General features: G+C 37.8%; 1 protein-coding gene across 7 annotated transcripts in view; it reads right to left on the bottom strand.

Moving 5' to 3' along the window:
- The window catches only part of Prosap (prosap), a 100,512-nt gene that overhangs the window by 57,147 nt on the left and 24,321 nt on the right, over positions 1 to 19,044 (bottom strand). For all 7 annotated transcript variants that reach the window (XM_011308485.1, XM_011308490.1, XM_011308491.1 and 4 more), the window contains one exon: positions 2,650 to 2,712. The gene's annotated coding sequence lies outside the window, so the exon portion shown is untranslated. The remainder of the gene's footprint in view (positions 1 to 2,649; positions 2,713 to 19,044) is intronic.

Genomic DNA, 19,044 nt, shown 5'->3' with positions numbered 1-19,044 from the left:
TATCTTCACCTTGAGCAATTTATTATCAATTTGCGATGGAAATTTTCTCGGATGTTCGTCGATGCGCCTCGGGATGAATTGAAGAAAGGAATGACCACCAAAAGACGAATGAATATCATCTCATTCATTATCCCATGAAAAACAAGAAGAGTAATGATATTCGATTGGCTTTTTTTAATGTTAAAATTAATAAAAAAGAATTATTACTTCGGAGTCAATTACGAATGAAGATTAAAAAAATTCTGGGCCATGGAGAGCACCAGCAGATGAAAACGTCGGCTGGTTGGTGGGGCAGTCAAAGAAACAGGCAGCAGAAAGAAACATGGAAATTAATTCTCGGTGTTATATCCATGAGTGCATGTGCACGTGGTTATAATTGCGGAGAAATTGAGAGGCTGGGGTGTACGATGACACGATATAGAGACAGAGGCGTGCAAATATTTGTCGGCCACTGACTAATCGAGAACACTGTATCGGAGGTTCTATCGAAGGTACTGATCGATCTGGATATAATGTAGATAGAAATCTGGATATGCAAGAGATCTATCAGCGAGATTTGCAATGCAATGCATCCATATCCAATGGATGTACGTGGGCGAACTATTATCGACAATCTGAAGGGTATTGCACGTGGTGATGCGCATCCCTTTGAAGTTTCTTATAGTTGATGGATCAATGATGTATTCCCTATTTTTTTCAGACCTTTGGGTGAAGATTCTTCTTCTCCAGTCACCTCAGCATGACGGAAATTAAATACGAAAACGACATTCGACACTTAGAAGTTACACAGACCTCATAATATCCACTTAACATTGGACATTCGCATTGTCTGCAACAGGTCAACCATGTAGCGATTCCAATCTCCTCAATTTTTTTTTTTCATAAACACGCCACTCTTACATAATTGAAAGAAAAAAACCCTGTTTGCATAACATTATTCGCATCTCGTTGTCCATCGAATAATTCCTCGAGCGACCTTGACTCAATTCATGAACCCGTGACCCCTATCTTCAACGAAGGTCATCCTCATCAGAAAATTTGCACCAAAGCCTGCGTGACCATCAGACGTCTGTCCAGAAGAGTGACGCACAGAAATAGCTAGATGTTTCTCTACTCATCCTGAGGACGAGTCTCACTGGAGGTATAATCGAAGTAGACGCGAAAGAACGAGACCTTTCTCAACTCCAGTGATGCATTCGCGTCTCTGTGTCCCTATCCCGATGTACAATCTCTTCTCACCCGAGAGCTTTGACATGGCCCCCCGATGGTGCGTGACTCCCTGCCGTAAAACCTCTGGTTAAACCACACGGGTGAGACACCATGAAGAAATGAATAAAAAAAAAAATCGGTGTGTCCATCATGAGCGAATATATTTTTAAACACCGCGAGAACAAGTCCAGAAATAAATGGCGATAAAACAAGCGGATAGACGAGTCAAACAAAGCGCGTACGAAACATGTATCAGGACACCAATGAATTGTTCCTTTGACTTCATCCCCTCGTCTCAAGTCTTGTAATCCCGGACTTACTAGCTACCAGTAGGTAACTACTCCTCTGCGTGACTCCATGTCGTTGGAAAAAAATATCCAGTAGCTGTGGTCAGTTCGCTACAAGTCCGCACGAACATCTACTAAATTTACTCGACATTCACGTGGATATTTAGCATTTTAGGGAGTGATCAATCCTGTCGCCTCTGGAAGCCCCAGATAAATAATTGGATAAGAAAATTTGACATTGCCCCAGTGGATTGTTTTTTAAACTTTGATGATGCAATCAATTGATGCAATCATTGTACAAAAGTTCTGATACTCGAAATTCCAAGAGTAATGCGTGAAAAAGAAAATCACCGTGGATAATTAGACTAAAAGTTACGAGTAAAGAAAAAAAATTGTCCGGAAGAAGAGTGGAATAAATTTCAGAGTGAATTGGCGGCGAGAAAAGTTCAAACCGTTCCGGTCCACGAGTCTTGACTATTCTCGTTGAATCACTTCACGGGAGAATTGAGACAATCTCTAACGAACCACAACTAAAGCAATGTTAACTGAGGCATTCTTAACAAATGCTTTTATAATTAATAATTCATGGATCGCAGGTCGAGGGGGTGAGAAATAATGGTGACGATACTTGTGGAAAAATTATTTCACCGATATGAGAATTCGGATAAAATTACGTGATGAATTCATATAAATTTTTTTCTCCTGCTAAGTTTTCTCCGTGTTAACAAATATTGAATTGTAATTTAACAATATTTGGCAACAGTTACTTGTTTAAAATTAGCCGAATTGTTTTGTGGGTGTTCCGATGAATCTTTGGTGACTGAGAATTTCTGGGGAGCGTGTCTTCCGGGTCGCTAAGCAACCGCATGACTCTCGTACTTTGTGAGAGTGCGCATTGTCGCAATGAGGACAGAGAGAGAGTGAAATGAGGGAGAGGGCGAAAGGGAGAGCTTTTGTCTCGAGATCAAAAGGACTTTGTACTTCCCGTGCGAACGGTCTCGGGCCATGGTCGTTCGTTCGCGTCACGAATATATAAAAGATCGAGGAAGAGCTCCAGAAGACGTGACAAGGAGGGAGGTATTCAACTGGATTTTATCAAGCTTGTCACGGAACAATGCTTTCATGCAAAATTTTTGCCAATTTATTTACTCACCATATAGTTGCCCTCGGGGCTCTGTCTTCGGATTTGTGGTACTGCCAAATAGTGTTCAAGCATCTGTAAACAAATGAGAAAATTATTTTCATTTATAATCATTAGAATTTTTTCTTTTTGCATTTTTTAAATGACTTAATCATAATATTCAGAGTAATTATTGACAGAGATATACATTGGAGTAGTCGTCGATGATTCCTCTAGAGAGAAATTCTCTGTACACAGAGTACTTGATTGCGTCACCGCAAAACGACAACTAATCCATTTAACTTACAGTCGAAGACCTCTAGGCACTGGATCATACTCAATGCAGTTGTTCACCATACGGATAATTATGTGTTTGCTGAAAGCTCAGTACCAACAAACTCCATAACAACTCGCCGATAAACACTCCATATTCCGTCTAGCAATTTGTCTCACCCATATCAGCAAATTTGTCATTTAAATTTCCCTTTTGAAAACATCCAATTTATGATACATATTACATCACGTATGACTTTATTAAGGATATGAATAAACCATGTCACCCAATTGATGGGCGTAAATTGCTAATGGATAGAATTATCATCATTTATGATGGGTGTGAATGTGTAACGTATGGGGCATAAATTAAACGGTACTTTAGGCGTTCTGAGAATACATAAAAGATATCTGTCTTGACAACTCCAATGATAATGAGAAGATCGAGGTCGTCAAAATTGAAAGGAGCGATACCCTGGAATTAATTTCTCGCGTAACTCTCGCTTGAGTGTTGATTGATTCGATAATCTTGCATCTCTTATTTTGTTGGGACCACTTTTTTACGTCACTGACGACTCGCTCTGTAATCACTCTCCGATGGAATAATAAGTGACGTTCTCAATAAAGAATTGTAATGAGAAACAAACCGATAATAAAAAATACATGAGTTGTGAGGTAACCATGACATCTTATTTTAAAGTATTTACATATTGATAATTTGTAGCTGAAGATTTTCGTAACTCATGAAATCAGATGATTGATTTTGTCTTCTCTTGTTTCGATTCTACTTCCAATTTTTGGCTTCAATTTTGTACTTGGCACGTCTTTAAATAGCCATTTTTTTTTTCTTTGGTTAATAATACCGGACATCTTCAATCGCCTCAACCGATTTTTCTTCAGCTTGCTCCCTCGATAAATGTTAACACGCGCATAAACCCGGTGGTCAATTGGCCGTTGCGGATCGCGTAAAGGGTTATTTTCGAGTGAATCCACTTTATTTCGCAATGTTCCCCTCTTTTTGCAGCATCCAACCTAAACTAAATCGGTAGTTCTTGTTCAACACGCAAGCACTATAAGTATCCACAGCTTCCAGAAGGTGCAAAAAAAAAAACCGGTTCGCTCACCGCCATATTTCTCATCCTCCCTTTAATTACATTTTCGTTTCTTCTCCATTTGAATGGCTCTCGCCCCGAAGGGTTATCCCCGACTTTTGGCCCACGGAAGCCCTCAAGAAACGCGCAGTCAAACCGAAAGATATCGGCCCTCAATTATAACCAAATCCCTTTCGTGAATGAGAGCCACATTTTTTTTTCACATCCATTTCGCATGTGCCTTCTTTTTTCCTCGCTCTCCGATGCAATTTTAGCGAGAGCTCATTCACACTAAAAAACAAACATGAGCAGTATCGCGAATTGAAGAATTTAAGGGGCCAAAATTGTCTCATAAATTAAAACAAATAAATAGTGAATCTTGCATAATGAAAAGGGGCACCAAGAGCGACGCTATGTCTCAAATTTACACCGAAGTAAACGAAAAAAAAAGGTAATGCAAAAATGGGCCAAGAAAAACCGGTGCATCCGGTGTCGAATTCAAGTCGCACTCTTATATTCGGAGCCGCGAGGGTGTAAAATCAACACTCGCATTAGACTCGGTGAAAAATTCCGTCCGACACCAGCGACCAGAGATAAAAAAAAAAGTTTTTTATTGCAAAAAAGGGAGGGAACAATGTGTGGCAAGTGCTTGTGCCGCAGGAAGTGCCTGTGGACGAGAAGCCGGCGTCTCCAGTTCCGATGACGTAGCTTTTAGCGGGAGTAGATATGGAACTAAAGTAAAATTATATTCCTTTGAAAGGTATGAAACGTTAGTTTTTTTCATCTCACTTTTATGCACCATCGATAATTGACCGTTCGTAAAGAGTGATAAAAACGTCCGGTTCAGTTATAGCTATAGCGAAGCCCTAGGAGAGAATGCTTTTACTTAGTAAATCGTATTTATCCAAGTACAAAGAGACTCACGCGACCCTATTCGTTGGAATCACGCGATTTTTTTGCCTATCAATGGTCAGACACTATTCCCCAAGGTCCACACGAGATTAAATAAATAAAGAAGGGAATTGAAATAAAAAGCTCGTGGTTGTAGGGCATCACTTCGTGCTGGGAATAGAACCAGAAATTCAGCTATTTTATTTCAACTCGTCGGAAAAATATTCAAATCAAACTAAAAGCTGGTGTAACTCTTGGAGTATGCAAAAAGAATGAAAAAAAAAAAAAACATTGTAATTTAAAATATGTGTTTGGAGTTGCATTAATAAGTTTACTAACCATTCCCGTACCCACAGCAATATTTAGTGAACTTTGATAATGTTTACTACGTGTGTACCATAACACAGGGATATTTACTATTTCATTTTCCCGGTGCGTGCATACCATTTTACTCAGGGGCTTTGGATTATGAAATTAATAATCGTCGGACCAACCATTCCTCGGTGTCTGCCTTCTCCATAACTTCTCTACTCACTCGCAATCTAGCCCGCGTTATTATTGAATTTATGCTGAATTACACGAGGTGCACTTTGCGAGTTAGCACAGCCCAAGAATTCCCATAACATACACCTCACCTTCGTGTAATCACTGGGGTGTACGAGGTGAGTTTTAAGATTTAACTTTTGGGTGCACTCAGTCGCCAACTTACAACCGTGAGACTCTGTCGTTATTACTCTGCATTTAACTCATTTATTTATCGTTTATGGAGTGGAGGGGGAAGGGGGGGGGGCATGTACATCACCTGAGACAGAAAGATAGAAGACATTTAACCGGAGGAATAATGCACTCTGCCGCAATCCATTCTGCCTACGTTTGCAGGTGCACTTGACATTTGAAATGAGTCGAGAGAGGAGATGCCAAGGCAAATAGTCGAGCAAATGTTTGAGTGTATGTCGGAAGTGCATTGAAATACCCGCTGGTGGGCATTTCAGTTTGAGTGGTAAGGTTAAGGGGTAGAGTAATGTCAGGTCGCTCAAACTGTCGCTGTTTTCCAATGGAGTGTCACGCGCCCATCGTTTCGAATTCATTGCAATGATTTTTCTATTTCCCGCCTCCGTATCTCCGAAATCGTATCGATATTACATCAGATTGAAAACTTTGAACATTAATTATTAAATAAAAATAATCACAAAGTTTGTGTTTAACAGGGAAAAAAATATGTCTCAGAATAAAAACCGTTCAATAATCGCAATGAATGTCTCTAATAAATATCCCCGATAAATCGTCAATTATTCATTCAGTATGAAATACTACATTAGAACACCCAGACTGTTTAATAAAAATGAATGGACATATAAATTCAAATAAATAAATGGTTTCCTGGTTCGTGTTAACACTGGAATTATATATCAAAAGGACCAATGACGCGTGACCAAGCAGTTGGGACAATCAGCTTGAACCGTAACTGCCTCTGTACTTTTTCTCTTTCTATTTCGATCATTCTTGTCTGTATTCGTAGGCGTTAATGTTCTTGTAACTCGTAACGAACGAGAACAGGGGGATGAACAAATGACAAAAGTACAGAGGATAGGTTAAAGTGCGACGTTACCTCGTCTGAGATTATTCCCAACACTTTCACTCAATGATACCGAGAAATACTTGTGCTCATAACGTAACCGACACACTCATTTCTCGGTGAGATTTTTAATTAAACCGGTAGACGGTGGATTTGAGGATTATTAAAGGGACATCAGAGGCATGGAGGAGCCCCGGAAGAGTCCACGGGGCTAAAGCAGAGAATACTGAAAAGTAATGGAAAACTAACGGCGGGAAGATATTAATAAACCATGAGATTGGAGTAAAGTAAACGGAGAAATCCAGTAATGCAGTAGGTAATTAGGAAATAAGCGGTAGTTAGAAAAGGTGAGAATTATTTGAAGTAACGAATGACTCGATACCAATTGAATTAGTAATTGATGAAATAGTAACTGGAGCAAGGTTAATATACATTTAAATGTATTTCTCCGGATTAATTTCGTGAGAAACTCATCATCATCGGGATATTTGACTTGAGGAGTCATTGGATCGCGTGATGAGAGCTCTTGTGGAGGTGCAAATTAATAAGCATGGGAACGTCAGCACCTAGTGATACTGCAAGTTCACATTTCCAGATTCCGCAAACATCGGATGTAACGTAAGATCTCAAGTAACAAAAGGAGATACTCCGGTTGTATTTTTCCTTCCCTTCGCGTGATGAGATTGGACGTGTGTAATTATACGCAATGATTGAATTATTATTCCATCATCACGTCTACCTCTTGTTTCTCTGCTTTAGTGAATATTCATGGATGCTGGGAATGGGGTAGATGAGGGTCTGTGATGCACGCATAAGTGGTGTGAGGGTTGGCTTGAGAAATGGGAATCGACTTTGCACGAATGACTGGATGATGGAGGTCGTAACTAAGGATCATACTTGGTTTAATGCGATGTTGAGTATGCACACTGTCGTTAACCAACACCTACGCTCATATAAAATTTGGTATTTGCTATTTTTTATTTTATCTATTATTCACTATGAAAGGGATAATATGCCTGGATCTTTACGTTGGCAAATGTGGCTATTAATTAATAGCCTGAGGATTCGCAAATTCCTCTCTCTATCAATTCACAAAAATTATTATTAAATGTTCATCAATTTGTCTCCGGTGAAAATCACAGAGAAAAACTGTATTTGATTTAATTCTACGACTCCATTCACTTCAATTGTCAAATATATTCCACTCAAGTATTCCCTTACGACAAAAAGTCATTTTGAAAGGTACTTGTAGAATAAAACAAAACAATTCACTCCGTAATTATCACCATAATTCTCACCAATTTCTAAAATGACAAAAAATAAACCCGCGACCCCCGATAAAATCATCAAAAATTCTCAAGCATTGGTTTTTTTTCAAATTGATCATTTTCTCATTGCTGATTAGATCCTCGTCGACGATATTATTTCTTACATTGAAACGAGTACAGCCTTAGATTTGTACCGCGAGAGACTATGCACTTCTCGAGGCGAGCATGTATTACGTAAAGACACGGTTATCCGGTTTATAAGAATTCGATGTTATTATGCGATACCTATGTACCAAGGAGGGATATAAATACGTCAGTCATAAATAGCTGTACAATGCCAGTTCATACAAATTAACCCCAGGATAGTGTATTTTTATCTATCATTTGAATCGCACCATTTCTTTTGTCAAATATTCGCTGCAATCACTGGATGTACATCGCACTCTGCCTTATTCAGTCCTTTGATTCGCGTTTAGTCCGACTATTCGCCTACACTAGCTGTTATTTTCCGAGGTACCCGTTGACCCATATGCACCATCAAAAACCCGTTAAAGCCCACGGCTCTCACTTCAAGTACTCGCAGTTGACTCTAGACGAGCTTATGTCATTCCATTAGTTTTTTCTCGAAAATGCTCAAATAAAAAAAATATCTAGATAAAAAACAATTGGAGTTTATTTTAATCGCGAATGGTAAATATGAAAAACTTGAATCAAGTTTATTTTTATCTATGAAGTATATTTGCATGGTTGACAATGATTCAGCCTCTTGGAGGACAGTTCGATGACCCAGTGCAACCCACCCATGATCTTTACCATACCCCGACGGTGCAGCTTACCCACGTGAGTCTCCGACATAATTTGCTGCACTCAATAGCTTGTAACAGTGTCTCTGAACTACTACTTCACCCACGCATAGGTGATAGGCATAAATCTCCAGGTTAAATCAATCCTTTTTAGGTTTTATAGCAATTGATACGCTAGGGCGAATTTAAATATTGCCGTTTTCTCTTTCATTTCAACATATCAATCGGTCTATTGTCTCCATTGCTTGATATTTCAAAAGCTTGTGGACTTTTAATTAGAAATTTTTCTATCATAATTTATCGGTGAATGAAATTTTGTCTATTCTTTTTTTTAAATTATTCATTCAAACTCCACGTGTTATTCAAGAAATCCCGAATTTGTGCAAGAGCATTGATAATTCACGAAATAGGAAGGAGATTCCATGGAAATTAAATTGTCGAGGGCGTTCGATTTCTTGAAAGTCTGAGTATCACTTTTAACGAGCAAAAGTATCGCTGTCCCCCTAGGACTCGTGTCCTGTCTATTTTCCAACAGCTGTGGGTCAACGAAGAAAGTAGAGTCTCTTATACTCGATAGTACACCCTCCATTGCCCATGTAACTCGTATAATTTGTCTATTACAAATCCATTGGGTGTTGCACACAATCTGTTTTCTTATTATTCGTGTGCATAATCCGAATGTCTGAGACGAGAAAAAAGGATCGATAATTGAGATTTATCGCGTGCTAGCCGATACTTAAGTCGACGGAGGCCACGTGAAACACCGTTTTGGCTGCTCACGCCTGAACCGAATTTTTTAATTTTTTCGATTTTGTAATTTCATGGAAAAATGTCTCTGAACAAAAAAAATATTACCAGGACAAGAAGAAAGTATTTATAATGATTTTTTGTGCTAGACGTGAAATTTTTTAATTCATGCTCCCTTTCGTAAGCAAAAACACAATGCGGACAAACCATTTAGCTGTATTCGCATGAAAAAGTATTTTTAAAAATGAATACGGGAATATAATTCAATTGGAACGCCCGAGAAAAGTCTCTTTTGATTTTTCTTTTATTTCGTGAATACCTATTCCTAATTTCGAAATGTATTTTCGCATCACGTTTTTTCGCAAATTTTTTTTCGAGTACGAGTATGAGTTATCTCTTGGCACGCGAGAAAAATCCCAGCATGGAAAAATATTTCCCACAATTATTCTCCGTAATGATAATGATTAATTAATAACAAGTTGAATAATATGGGTGAAAAACGTGAGGAATATTGAAGGATAAATTTGTGCAATTTTGCATGTGCGTACATTGGCATTATCCCGGCATTAATAAGAAAGGATTGGATGAATGGGGGAGGGATGAGAGGGGTGTGGTGATCATGGAGCTCCATGAATCTCCGCTATCTTCGTGTACAAGAATTTGTCCGCACTTTGCGCGCCGCAAGGACGCAACCTCGCGATCAAGTGAAACAGAGGGTTACGATGGAGTGAGAGCAATTGCTTGATGGCATATATACATAAACGAAGATGGAGATATATATGTGCATCAGAGAGTGGAGTTTACCAACGACGAGGACGCGCGCCCGAGAGGCGGCCATTAAAATAAAATCAAGCCAACCTGTCGCCCCGCCTGTTAGATAATAGAATCTGACGTGATTGTTATATACGATCCTGGCGAGATACCTTGTCCCCGTAATATAGGAGCAAACATGACCACCAGCCACATCTCGAGGAGTAACCCGAGTGAAAATCGAACTCAGCTTTTCATCAGACATTCATCAAGTCCATCATCATGTGCCTCATCACACATCTAATGCTCATTTCATCAATTTTTTCTGTCTGGCATTTTAAGAAAGATTTGAAAGATTTTTTTTTTTTTTTTTTATTTAATGCTTTAGAAACCCTATTTGGGTTTATTAGCGAGCCGTTTGAAAGATTTGATACCGCCATTTTTAGCAGGATCACATTCTACTGATCGGTATCTTATTGAAAACTCACTTCGATTTCCAATCGACATGTTCTCCAGTCAATTGATATGATCTCAGAGATATAATTGTTCATTTCACTTGTTCGGATTTCATTGTCTGAATTGTGGTAGAGTACAGGTTTTATTCTAGTCGTTTACTTGTTTCACTCGGGGAAAAAATGACAAAGCTGATTTATCCAATGAATTTTCATCGCTTGACTGCGCAAATTGTAAAAAAATTGACGGATTTAGAAATATTTTTCCTGGTATCAAGAATATCCAACGTGACTTAGAAATTATTTATCCTGTTTGTAGGAGTAAGTCAGGTTGAAATCTATCGTCAGATGATTTGTTAGATAAAAAATGATATTCCACGGATAGTTGACTTGCAGTTTTCAGTGACATTGAGTACTATTGAAAAAGGAAAAAAAAAACCATAAAAATCTATCATTTTCCTGGGAATTCACATTCAAATAAAAAAAGAAAAACTAGGGACGAGAACTTGGTGCACTCCGCAATTGAATTTAATACTTTTCAAACTTGAGTTGAGTAATTAAAAAAAACGGAATAAATTGTCTGGACAGCTCGATGGCCGAAGTTTAAGGTTGAATTTCGAAGATTGCCCTTCCCTGCAAATTAAATATTCAAATACTTTGAATAACGATTATCAATAGCGAATCATCTTGTTCTGCTGAAACGCGCAGGTGTCAATTTCCCTTCACCACAAGATAATGACCCATCATTTCCACTCTCTTCTTTTTCCCCCAACTTCTCCACCAACTCTTATATACCGCGTAATTGGGAAGTTCGTACGATCGATCGATCGATACCCCGAGGTACAGCCTCGAGGGTTGTCCGGTCGTGCTACCAAGCGACAAGTTAGACCTTGAAATACCATGGATTCCGCCATTGGTTTCCTCTCGTATATCCACCGATATCCCCATGGCGTGCAACAACTTCGCATATTTCAGTGGCCCCCATAGCAGCCCCCACCAATTCCCTATCTGCAATTTCCAACAAAAATCCAATACACTCTCAAAAAGAATGACTACCGATTATTCAAAACGCTGGGTAAAACTCAATAAAAATCAATAAACAATTCGGTAATCGATGAATAATTGTTAATTCATAATTGATTATTCATCGACTTATTACCAACGATTAATCCCTAGTCCTCCTTAACGGATTCCTTGCCCTCAAAAAATACGTACCCCCTCCCCCGCAACCGAATAACCGCTAAATGATTAATCGAAACGATTAAAATTTCTCCGATGATTGATGAAGCGCCTGTATATCACTCCAATGAAAAGAACAACATTTTTACACATTGACTCACGAACCTGCCTGGAATAAACGAGTGAAATTCTCATACGCGTACGGAAGACAGTAACATTTTCAGTGAAATGGAGAGGGTGAGGGGACATAAGACTCGGAGAATCGCCAGTGAATTCCAATGAGGAAGAGACCAGTGAAGACCCGCCGTGGCTTTTTAGTGAAAGGAAAAGTTCTTTACCACATGTAAAGTACTTTGAAAATTATCCTGACCGCTGAATTCTTACCGCAAAAGGGAGTCATTTTCACGGATAATCTAGGTAAAATGATAGGTAAAAAATGTATAATTAAGATAATATTCTCTTTTGTATAATAACTATGGTTAATTATTGCATGACGATAATGTATTAAAGTTATTGTCATGAACAATTCCGTAACTAGTCTTTTCTAATCTTCGACGTGTCTCATTCTTTCCTGGATGACTAATATTTCAATTTATCGTTGCAGGTGAATTTCCATCGTTGGGAAAGCCGTCGATGTAATTGAAATATTATCGCATTACACCACAGAGAATCACCGATTAGTTTTCTTGCAGTTTAATGGACTTCCCACGATTATTAACGTGTGACCCCACCTCGGGACTTAGATAATACCTAGTTTCAACTTTGCAATAGATTTTTTGAAAATATCTCCGAAGATAAGGGAGAGAGGAAAATTTCTGTAATGAGATTTTTTGAAGATGCCAATTATCTGCACAAAAAAGGTTTTCGCAGAAAATTGGCTATGTATCTTAATTTACGAGATATTTCCGAAAAGTTCAACGGACGAGACAAGAGGCAAGAGGTAAGTTAATTCTCCACATTTAACCCGTGCATTGAAAAAATAATGACTGGGCTTGGATTTGAAGGCAAAAATATCTCACAGCAGGTATTGATCGAATTGGAATCCAGAGAGGTTTCCGTATGGTAAGAAAAATTGATCTCTCGGTGAGTACATGATGTTGAGTTATCTGAGAAGATGATTATGGAAAGTGGATAAATATTCAGGTTTCACAGGAATTGTTTGGAAAGCCATGGGTAATGGTTGAACAAGGCTGGGCTGGTTGATGTAGAGACATTGCTCGGGGTTGGGTGAGGGAGTGGTAATTGATATGCGGGCGAGAGAGTAATTAGGAATGGAGTGCGCGCGTTCATTGAGAAAGAGAACTGAGAGTAGATACTGGCATCGGACCAGTAAAGTGTAAGTTTGTCTTGTACGTGGCGCCAGAGAGGTTAATGAGTATTCCAGTCGGTCTAAATATTTCCTTTTCACTGAAACAAATTAAATAAATTCCCTCCATTTTTCTCAATTAAAACATAATAAAATTTAATTGGATGAAATGGGGTGAAATGTTTGAGTCACATTTCCCCGGAAATACCCCAAATGAAAATATATCTCGAAGTCACTTCCATTTTCCTTCATCACTATTACAAATATCTCGATACAATACAACACTAATTGATCATTAATTACTGTTGGAATCAAAGGAAACAAGTCAGAGAAAATTTTCACGTTTAATTGAATTGAACCTCTGAAGTGGCTGAAATTTCAATAAATTTTCAACAGTGTAGGATTTTTTTTTTTGACAGTATCTCGACACAATCGAACACTAATTGACGGTTAATTATTGATCGAGTCAAAGGCAACAATTAAAAGACGATATGCATGTACGTGGAGAGTTGATTCGCGATGAGGTACAGGGCACTGTGCAATTAAGACGCGGGCGAGCGTGTAATTGGTAAGGACCTCCGGGGCGTACCGACTCCAAGTTATAACTACAATATTAGCCTAACGATCACAACACAGTGAGATACGACCTATCTGAAATATTACTACCCTCTTAGAGTCATGTAACCTCAGGATCAAGTATCGCCATCACGTGAAATCATAGATCTTTTCAGGATCATGGTTATGTGGATCGCGTGTAGCTCATACGGTGCGATTTTCAGTGCGATCGTTATTGCTTTAAGGATTCGCGTGCGCAATCTCATGCACGCGCTTATTGAACATTGCTTCCATGATCAGCACTTATGGGCCTACAATCGATTAATTAAACCAATGGGTGTTACAGTCTCTATAGCCATGATAAAGAGGAATTTAAAAAAAAGGGATGGAGGGAAAGAGAAATGGCGGGAGTGGCTTGAGCACTTGAATTATCAGTTTACCATTCCTGTAAATGCGTTTAAGGGAGAAACTACTTTTAAAACATATTCGATTGAACTACATGTGTCACTGGAGCTTTAGTTTCATTTTCTCATTTCATAGAGAGGAAATTGAATTTATTTATTTAGTATTTACGATTAATTTTTATGATACAAGAAAAAAATGGGAAATGCAAGATGAAAATACTGAGATAAATATTGAAAAATGGGAATTCATTGAAAAACAATTTGCTAATTGATGGGAGTAATTGCAATATTCAGTTGAAAAAATGCTTATTCACTTGCTTTGGATGAAATGGCCACTCTCATTAATGAAGAGTGATGGGGTAATTGCGATATTTTCCATTATTGCAGATAAAAATGCTGACGAATGCTCGAATTAAGTAATTAAAAATATTTCAATGAAACTAATACATCCGAGTTCTTAATTCAAAAGTTGCTATCGTAGAATCTCAGCTAATCCCCTCGAAAATGTGAATTCCACCGAGTAAACAGCGCGTAATACCACTTAACCAATTCCATACGAATATCGAAAATAAACTCCCGAGATAAGTATCATCACGTACCGTGAGAAGAGCTTTTCATTTGAAAATAAACCGAGTAAACAGCTTGTTGCCCACATACTAATTGACCGTGTTCAACGCGTCAACAATTTCAATAATTATTCCGCTCGATGGAGAAACAGAAAATCAAACTCTTGAAGCAAAAAGAGCAAACTTCAAGTTTTTCACTCCCCACAGAGATCATTGAAATAGTGTTCATTCATTACCTCCAGGTATTCATTAAAAACTCAATATAAAAACCGATAATTGAAAAGTGGAAAAAAAAAACTTTTTCCACTCGAAAGACAAAAATAGGGAATTAATGAAAAAAAATTATTAGTACTGACGAATAAAAAATATAGATGCCAAAGGGGTTTTAGGTAAATCGCTGGTAACGATTAATCGACATCGAATCGAGTGAAATTAGCATTTAAAGGGCTCAACTCCTTTTACAGCTAGCGGCGATTCACGACGAGGCGGCACGCGAATTTATTATCCATGGGAATGAACACCAGTGCATCCCACCATGTGTCCTCTCGTGTCCGTCAGTAATGGTCAGGGCGCACTCCCTCTTTCTCGGGTTAAATAAATCAGCACAATAAACATAATACAATGAGAGAAACAAGCGTAAACACTAGCAAGTTGCGATGCGGGAGATCTAACTGAATGACGGACTTGTCCTCGTCGTTTCTTATCCCATTGCCCACTAGAGAACGTCAGAATGAACCCCACGGATAAAATGAACCTTAAAAATGCCTCCAATTTCTTTCCAACAACTTTTTTCACTAACAAGTCTGCTAATCTGACAATTTAAGAGAAACCGAATTAAAAAAACCATAATATTTTACCCGGAAATACCGACCGATGACACAATAATTACGAAATTCTTTAATGAATCGAAGTAAGAATTATGAAAATTAATTGTTAAGTTATTAGCAAACAGTTTTTCCTCAGTGTTCCAGTTTGCCCGGCCCTCCCATATTTTATATGCGTAGAATAGTATATATGTACTTGTATATTAACCCCATGGAAGACTCCACCGTTGCAAAGACATATATTTTCTTATAGATATACAACTGGTAGATTCTCCTGCCGTTTTACTCCTCCGCAATTATTCGAAACCGATGGGGAGACCGATCCCTATCTGTTGCCTTTGCCTGGGATATGCTGGATTTGCATTTAAAAATTTATTGCAAGTCGATACCTGTCCACTGTGGCTAATGTCTGATAATTCAAAGGAGGAAAACGATTAGCATAACCGTCAGTCTATTCTCGTGGCTGATTGAGGAACTCTTTTTCCGAATGTGATGTAAACCGAATAGAAATCTCCATTTCATATTTTTTCCTTGTTCCATCATTGTCGTAGATGATAGAAGAATTTTCAAACGTTTCGTTATCTTTAGAAATGACAATTACGGAAATGTCTTTAATCATAGATTAAAATATTTATCTTACTGCTATCTTATCAGGACTGGAATACCATTATGATAAATGTATTCGTTGATTACACGATTTTTGAAAATTTGAAATTTTCTTGGCTTTCATTTCCACAAGAGTTTACATAAGAAATCTCATATGATTAAATAACAAAGCAAATTATGCTCGATACACGGAGATAACTTGTTTAAAACATTATCCTATGAATAATAACAAAGCAGTTCAAAAATTCTACCTGAAAATCTGCCTAAAAATTATATAACGTTGAGTGTAAATTCCCATTTTTCATAATTTTTCAACGTTATATAAATTTCACTCAGGCCTCCACTCAGGTGAATTTAAAATGAATTTCTCCCCGCGAATCAACAGCATAATCATTAACATGGAAAAATCTCTTTGGTGCCCAGCAAAAAACGAAAAATTTATAACTTGACTTGATTGCCCTGAACCATAATTAATTTTTTCAGGGGTTTCGCTCCGAAATGACGGAAAAGATGTAATTTTTTATTACATATTTCTCTCCGTGAATTTTGGTGGATTGTTAATCAAATTATATCACTGTACGCCCAGTGTTTTCAAGATTCACCTTTAGTTTTCACTCCAATTAAATGTCCATCAGCCACTAGCCAACGGAACTGGACGAATCGTGATACTTATAGATATTTTATCGGTAACTTCGTGATGTTCGTGACTGGGCGCCTGCCCCTCTCATGTTTTTTTTTCCACTTTTACTTTATATATACTCTAAAAAAACCGTTCAATCCCACCGATGGTATTTGAATTTCTCTGATTGCAATTGTCACTCTGGGGTATAATTCAAATGCATTTATACGGAGAAAGATTCATTTTTGCTCCAGTTACCCACTCGCCAGGAAAAAAGTGATATGTATTTTTGTAATGTGATGCAATGTGAATGTGCGAGTTTGAATGAATGGTTGAATGAGACGGAGAAACGAGTGCTCACAAAAACTAATAGGTACTCTGAGATTGTAAATTACAATTTTTAGAGTAATGATTTTCAAAATGGAAGTTAACGTTAGGCAAATTTTACGGGTTTTTGGCTAAAGAAGTCGTTTGAGATCGTAAACATAATGATGGACATAAAAAATAATTCCGTTGGGTATAGGAAATGTTTACGTTTCAGGCAATTCCGAGATATTCACGCTGAACTTTCGGATACTATTTTTTTTTCATTTAATAAAAGTTAAACGTGAGGATTTAAATTTCCCTGAAAAGGCGGATTTACTCTTTAAATTTCGTGGAGAGTGAAATAAATTGACTTGAGAAATGAAAAAAAAACTGTGAAAAAATAGAACCCCCTAATTTCTAAATGACAGTAACTATAATCAAATATATAATTATCTCCACTGCTCCTTTACCTTTAAGAAAAAAAAATTGACAATAACCAAATCCATTTTTCTTCAACTGAAAGCTAAACCGTCCTCCCGATTTCATAATTTTTTCATTCGTAACAGTTGCGTCCGTATTCTCAATTTGAAACGCGTACTTTTAATATCAGTAATATTCGTCCATAGAAACTAAAAAAAAAATTATGTGCATTCCCACATCATCCCCCGATACCATTCTTTGAAGTTAAAGAATAACAACAATCATCCTGCCATTGCACTACTGAAGCTGATTTTTTTTTTCAAATTACAAACGAACGCACAGTAGTTACTCCATCACTCATCACATGGAGAAATCCATTTTTTTTTTATCTCTCCCCTTTCTCATCTCGGTACAGAACGTGTACATCGGGAGAGCTCGTTGCCACTGTTGCAACTCTTTTCCCCAGAGTTGAATGCCGACGAATCACGCAGGGCCAGAGAGAAGGTTGCAAACCACCTCCGCAAAATACACTTGGTGAAAACGAGAGAAGTGAAGCACGTGCCATGGTCACGCGTATATACACCAATGGTAACCATCCACAGACCATTGACTTGGACTCCACTTACAAACCAAGACGCCTATCTTCCTTTTCACCATGTACACTACTAGTTTTATGTACCAATCACGCAATCCACTCTATTTCTTTTTTAATCCGAATTAACGCCAGTAAAGTGCAATCAGTCGGTTTATGAGAAGCAATCTCCACTCGATTAGAACTCTCAATTCCTCGGAATTATTTTCCACACCATCTAATTACGCTGGATTAATTTGAATAAATCAGCAAGTAGTTGATGATATTGAGTACTTACTACTGAAGAAGTACTAAGTAGGTAGAGTGTTTGAACAATGTGTATTGGGTTCTCATTGTTTCTCTAGTTTCAACAAAAATAGATTAGGATTCTAAATGGGAATTCCATGAAATCCATTATTTGTTCTATTCTTTTCAATTATCATCTGTTCTTTCAATGTCTCGAAAGGGGCTGGGGCAGACAGGTCGTCTCCTTTTCAATTTGTGACTTTTTGTTTTTATTGCGCCAGCAATTGATGTCTTCCAACAGAAAGGATTGATTCATCCAATTGGTTGGAGTATTGATTGGAATAAGAGAATTGCAATTGGCTTGAATGTGAATATTATTTTTTCCATTCCTCGTAAAATATAAATAAACGAGTTGGAGAATATCAACAATCAAGTATTTACAAACTCGTGATTTCTTTCGAGTAATTCACAGCATTAATCAGAAACTCATTCCACTTTGTAATTGTCTGGAGAAAAACAATTTCACATGATTATAAAAGCAATGGTGTACAACCTAACTGTTCTTCCCTCTCTGGAGAACAAAGAATGATGTTGATTGAATTATAGATGACCGTAACAATTAAAACGTTTGTAATTGCAAAGAGATTATTTTTTCAGTAAAAATAATTGAGAGAATGACTTGAATTTCATTTCGCGATATCCAATAATTCAAGTTCTCAACCACTCAAGTATCAATTGTCTACGTCAATTTTCCTTGAGTACTGTTCACCCAACATTATCGATTATTCACTCGAGGACAAATTTAACATCAGTATTTTAGACTTATAATGTTCCACTTGGACGATATAACGGTACTAAACCAGCAAAAGTCCTCGTGGGCTTCCGGAATTCCGCCTGTGCTGTGCAATACGCGTTTCTTGAACCGCAAACTATTCGTGCACTATCGCGTTTGTTCCATACAACCTAGCTATTTCC

Source organism: Fopius arisanus, unplaced genomic scaffold, assembly GCF_000806365.1.
Source record: "Fopius arisanus strain USDA-PBARC FA_bdor unplaced genomic scaffold, ASM80636v1 scaffold00060, whole genome shotgun sequence".
Classification (NCBI taxonomy): domain Eukaryota; kingdom Metazoa; phylum Arthropoda; class Insecta; order Hymenoptera; family Braconidae; genus Fopius; species Fopius arisanus.
This window is presented reverse-complemented; position numbering and strand designations above follow the sequence as displayed.